This window comes from Aplysia californica, unplaced genomic scaffold (genome assembly GCF_000002075.1).
Source record: "Aplysia californica isolate F4 #8 unplaced genomic scaffold, AplCal3.0 scaffold00459, whole genome shotgun sequence".
NCBI lineage: Eukaryota > Metazoa > Mollusca > Gastropoda > Aplysiida > Aplysiidae > Aplysia > Aplysia californica.
In genome coordinates, this window is record NW_004797729.1 from 314,068 (window position 1) to 320,031 (window position 5,964).

The window sequence follows — 5,964 nt, forward strand, 5'->3', positions numbered from 1 at the left end:
CATAGATCTACAAAAGCCGAACGCCAGCGAATCGACCAGTCAGCGACCCGGGCACCCCGCTCTCCCCTGCACACTGTGATAACATGTTGCTTCGGCATCGCATTATTCAACTATTAATACGTGCGGCTATGGCAATTGGAATGTACTGACTGACAGAACAATTCAGTTTTGTTTTTATTTTACCATAATTATTTGACTTTTGAATAGTGCAGGTGATAGCTAAATCTAGATTCCCTGTCTAGAATCAGTAGTAGTAGGCCTAGGCTAGAAGCACCCAGAGAGCCTACAACTGCTAGATCTAACATTGCTATATATCATGGGTCTCAATAGTCCGCTATTTAGCGGATTTCCGCTACCGCCATTTCCTCCACTAAACTCCGCTACCGCGACAGCGAGCCAATCAGAAAGAGAGTTGTTGGGAGCAGGGTGACATATCAACATAATATTTTCCAATTACGAAATATTTCCTCCAATATCTTCATTAAACAATTTCTGTTATATATCGACTTTTTGGGGCCCACTTTGCTTTATCGACATGCTTCCTGGTTACCTGGCAAAGCTCACGAACATAAATACGGGAAAAACCACGCTAACGACTTAAAACGGTCAACGCATCCGTTCTTCATTAAGTCCGTTTATACGCGCCAAGTACATGTAGTTTGGCAAGTAGCCTTTTCGACACACCAGGATGTAATAGGTCATGTAGGGCCTACAAAGTGTTGTCTCCAACACAGTACAGTGCCTCACAGACGTGAGCGATTCACCACGCGCTGGGCATCACCTCCCTACCGACCCTATAAATGGCAAGTGCCACGGTTAGTGAGTCAATGCCTCGCCTTTCCATTTTCCCCAGCAAGCGGCCATAAACAGGCCTTAACAAGGATGCTACAAAAAAGTTTGCGATGGTGTGTAGTGTGTGCCTTGCGCTGGTCGGTCTTTGGCACCGTAACTCCCCCCCCTGCCTCTTGTTAGTTTACTGTGTAGTGTAAAAACCACTGACCTCTACTTTTTTTCCCTCTTTGGCTTTATATTTTCAATTTCATATCGACATCTAGATCTAGTCCACTTCTCAAAGCACATCGATATAAGCGGATTATTTGTATTTGCAAGAGAATAATTGGAAGCTATTTCCACCCACTATCAGTTGACAGTTTTGACGCCAAGATTTTGTTGTTGACGGTATATCTGGGCAAACCTTAGAGCATGCATTCACTTTATCATACTTTGCGTAGGCCTAGGCCTATTATTTATAAGATTGGAATTAAAACCAGTCTTTTTCCTGTCTTTTTATGCCTTGCTGCTTCTATAAGGAATATAACTTTTGGGATAGAAAGTTGTTTTGTTAAAATAATAATAAAATAAAGCATGCTATTAGTTTTGTTTCGCTGTTTATTTAAAACCAACCTCAGATTTTTTTTTATTGCACCGCAACCGAACTTTTTGACCTTTGGCCTTGTTTTGCTTCCTGGGTTAGATAGTGTGAACGGAAACAATCGATCCAGAGAATCCTATTTACAATTTATCATATAAATGTCTGGGAATCTGCTGAGTTCATTTCGATCTGATTTGCTGTGAGTGCTCGTTAAATAAGTGAACAATGGTCGTCTTTTTTGGGAAATGTTCTAAGGACGGGGTAGAATCTAGAATCAACTGCTTTTAAACTTGAACAAGGATCGAGATCTTGTGTAAGTTGCTCATCAGACAGACTGTCTGCTTGTTGATGTTGTCGTGCGTCTTTGTTGGTCCCAGATCCACCAGATCCCAACAATCAATTAGATCTAGATCTAGAATCTAGATCTAGATCTATAACATTGCATTTTTTTTTTTTACATAGGACGACTGGTATTTAGGTGGGCTTTAAAAAAACAACCCAAACAAGGTAGGTTACCCAAGCAGTAGATCTAGGCTGCGTGTAGTTTATTTTAACTTTGACTTTAGCACTCTTTTTATCCTGGCCGTACCCCAGCCCCCATGGACCGGACTCTGTACCCATCCTGGGGCACTCCTACAATTGTGGTCCCGTATGCACTAAATCACGCTAAATCTAGGTCTAAGTACCCCCTGTTGATCTGTAGTAATTTTTTACGTGTTTCTTATTTGGAAGTGGCTATTCTCACCCGCCCGAAAGTTCTCGCAAGATCTACTCCTCCCCTCTTCTCTCTCTCTCTGTCTCTGTCTGAATACTGTCTATCGGTGTGGACGATCAAATTGACCAAGACAAAGTTAAAAAATGATGTTAAAATACAAAAGTAAATTAATTTGGATGTCTACAAAGATGCTACGACTATTTAACTTTTCGAATCGAGTCGAACTACGCGGGTCGCCATTTTGTTTTGCCCGGAAGTTCTCGCGCTACTCCTCTCTCTTTCTCTTTCTCTCTCTCTCTCTCCACTGCCCACAGACAAAATTGTACGCTTTTAGTAGGCTACAGTTGTAATGGAACGTTTGTTCACGGCACAGAATTCTATAATTTTTCTGTTATCACAGTGTAGAATTCTGTGGTTTAGGGTGAACGCAAAATTTGTTGGCCTAGATCTAGGCTATAACGGTGAACGCGCACCGGGTGACAATAGCCAAAAGACTCGCCTGCACTATTCTCACCCCGGGTGAGAATAGAGGTGGCCTTCTTATTTAGATAAACTGAATTAAAATGATCAAAGTGGCTATCGAGACTCGAGTCCGAACAGCTGCTGGAGGCTATTCAGACTCAAATTCCAGTACGCGAGCTCAATCACGGTAGAACGATGCAAACTATTTTTAGGTAAGACGGCCATCTTGTTTGACGTCCGACCGGGATACCCCTCCAACCACGTGACTTCATCTAATTATAAGACAACCGCATGGCACCAAAGATGGAAGTGTCTATATCAAGCTTTTATCTACCTTTCGCTGTCAGAAGTTGTAAAGGCTGTATGGACAGCGTGTCTGTGTTTGAAGTCATACAAAATTATTTTATGAGCTCTTCTCCTCTTTCCGCCTGACCTATAGTTTTTCCCATAAATTATAATTTGTTGCTTTGTTATTTTTTTTAAGGCCGTCGTTATTCGGACTCGAGTCCGAATAACATTTTTTCATATTCGGACTCGAGTCCGAATAAAAAAAAGTGTCTTCGTTCTATAGATCTAACGTTCAGGGCTTCCCATTTTCCGCCATCTTTTAGTTTCCCCCACACCTTTTCTGCCGATCCGATGCCTGCCGCCTCATTGATACGCCCCCCCCCCCCCCCAACACCACCCATGTTTTCCACTTTTCTTTGTTGTAGAAAAAGGTAAAATTGAAAATTCGCAGACCACCTGGCACCTGCATATTATGAGCTGTGTAAAAAAAAAAAAGACCGATTCGTTCAAATACACAAGCCTGTGTCATCTCGATTGTTTACCAAGAAAAAGTTGTGTTGCTGTGTAGAGCTGAGCATACGGCAACTTTTGATTCCATAGACCAGCGCACAATTTATTGCGTAGATCTACGTCAAGACTAGCTTATTATTGTAATTACTAATAATGATCAGTTGCCGGGGGAAAAAAGACTGACGCGTATGCGACGTTCAACGCCCGGACCGATAGTGCTCCCCCCACCCCCCTCCCCGACACGCACACAGCCACACGTGTGCAGGCCGCCCATCTGACCCCGACACACGCTAACGAGCCATCTGTAATTGCTTCTGATGACCTCTTGACAAATAAACATTTATTAAAAGCGCTATAACTTTTCAGGCCGACCTCAAATTCATCATAAGATAAAAACTCGGCTCCTGCTCAAAACGCCATTTTGCCCGAAGCGATCCCGGTCTCTACCCAGCCTGAGGCGAGTCACGACTGAGGCAGGACAGGAAGCCGGAGTCACGAGTCACAGGAAGTCGGAAGTCGGAAGTGATGTCATGCTGGACAAGAATCAGAGTCCGAATAACATTCTTTCATATTCGGACTCGAGTCCGAATAGTCACTTCGTTTTTTTAATGTATATATGAATATATGTAGTGATGGAAGTATGCAGGAGAGGGGGATGGGGAATCCTCTGGCGTCTTTTCAGCACTTTTCGTGGGGTTTATTGTCTTTGTGTTTACCGTTTTCTTTTTTAAACATCAGCTGTTCTGTGCATCAACAATCTAAGCGGTCTTCCATCATGTCCAAGTATTAGATCTAGAAATTACTAAATGTTATTAAAATAACATACCGAAAACACGTCATTCCATTGGATACCTCCACGGCCTTCTTAAAATAGTCTGTGGGTATCCCAGGAAGTGATGATGTCACATTACTAAAATTAGCACCCAATCAGGAAGATGCATCGTTCTACGTTTAATTGCATCATGTCTTTACCTCTCTCTATTTTTCTTACTTTTTACTTTTTCTCTCTCCATCTTACTTCCCCAGGCCCGCCCCATCACTTTCACCTTCTTTTTATGCTTATTTATAGATCTTTTCCCTCCCATACCGTTGCCCACTGCCCGGCCCTACTAAAATATTCCTTTCTAAAGAAAAGACCACAGTTCGCACTGGGTCACCGCGGTCGGCGTCCATTTGTTGTAAGTTCCTTGGCCAGATCATAAAAACTGAGGAAGGCCAAGGTCGAATTGCTAGTCTGCTTCACATCCTAGTGATTTCGCACGCTCATTGGAGTTTGAGTCCGAATAGCCTTATGTGGGTATTCAGACTCGAGTCCGAATAGCCACGGTAGGCTATAGCCGTGGCCTAAAAATTTAGATCTAGATATAATCTAGATCGAGAATCTAATCTTGGCCTAGAATCTAGAGATCTCAAGATTCTAGATCTAGATTCAATCCCACAATGGCCATCATATAAACAAACAGACCGCATTTGTACAGGAGTGCCCGTCCTGGGACCACTGCGCCGCCTGAGTTGGAATCCAGGATGTATATTTCAAAGTGCTGTATTTTTTTAACATACTCCTTGTCTTAGATAAAGGTTATAAGGAAATTTGGCAGTTATGTTAGAAATTGTGAATGTAGTATTTGTAAATGTATGTGGTAAGGAATTACAACAATTGCACAATGTAGATTTTGAGGTGTAATCCTCCCTCCAACTTGACCCTGACTGCCACACCCACACGCCCCCTTGAATTTATAGATCCAGCCCTACCCATCAGTACTGCGCGAATTCCAGTACTGGTCCCTTCACCATGATCTGAATCGCTATAAGATGAGTCTAAAAATTCCTGTTCGTTATCATCCCCAACGGCGCTTGATTCAGAGTCACTTTTATCTAATTAGTCTCATTCCCCCTCATAACCTAGCGCCACTTCAAGAAGTACTTTGTCGGTCGTGAATGAGGGTTTTCGAGATATCTTTCAAGTTTCTACACCAATCAGAAACAAAGAAACCGTTGTTCATTGGAAAATTTAATTATTGAGTCAGAGCTAGCGTCGCTGCATTTGCATGTATTTTGGTAATTACAAGCTGAACTAGCAGTTTGACGTGACCGTATATAGCTGTTCAGAGATTATTCATAGCACGGACTGGTCCTCGTTACAAGTATACCCATAGCCCGGATAAAAAGAGTTAAAGGCACAAGTACGAGAAGCGCACTCATTTTTGGGAAGGAGTTTCGCAGAGGGCTGGCTGGCCAATGACACAAAAGAGGGGATATTTTGAGCGGGATATCCTAACCCTAAACCCTAACCCTTGCATAGTTTGCTCAGTGGACCTTGTCACGGTAAGTGCTGGACCTGTGCGGAACTCCTCGTTCCCCATTTTTGGAACGAAGTGTTCTACACCCCAATATTGCTAGATTTTCTGTTGTAATACACCTGAATGACGCATGCGCAGTTTGTTCTTTTTTCTGTTCTCCGTGTCTGCTGTTAAAAGGCAACACATGTTAAAGGGAGTAAAATTTTATTCATGGCAAGAATTTCAACAAAAGTTGAAAGAATTTGAGGGCAAACACATAATATGTTCTTTTTTCTTCAAAATTTCTACCAAATCGGCGACGGACAATAATAATAATA

At 42.4% G+C, this 5,964-nt stretch overlaps 1 protein-coding gene across 2 annotated transcripts in view; it reads left to right on the forward strand.

Annotated features, from left to right (window-relative positions):
- Positions 1 to 1,309: 1,309 nt before the first annotated feature.
- LOC101845864 (post-GPI attachment to proteins factor 6) overlaps positions 1,310 to 5,964 on the forward strand; it is a 27,253-nt gene continuing 22,598 nt past the window's right edge. The window contains exon 1 of one of the 2 annotated variants that reach the window (XM_005105224.3): positions 1,310 to 1,685. The gene's annotated coding sequence lies outside the window, so the exon portion shown is untranslated. The remainder of the gene's footprint in view (positions 1,686 to 5,964) is intronic. The other variant, XM_005105223.3, reaches the window with a different exon arrangement.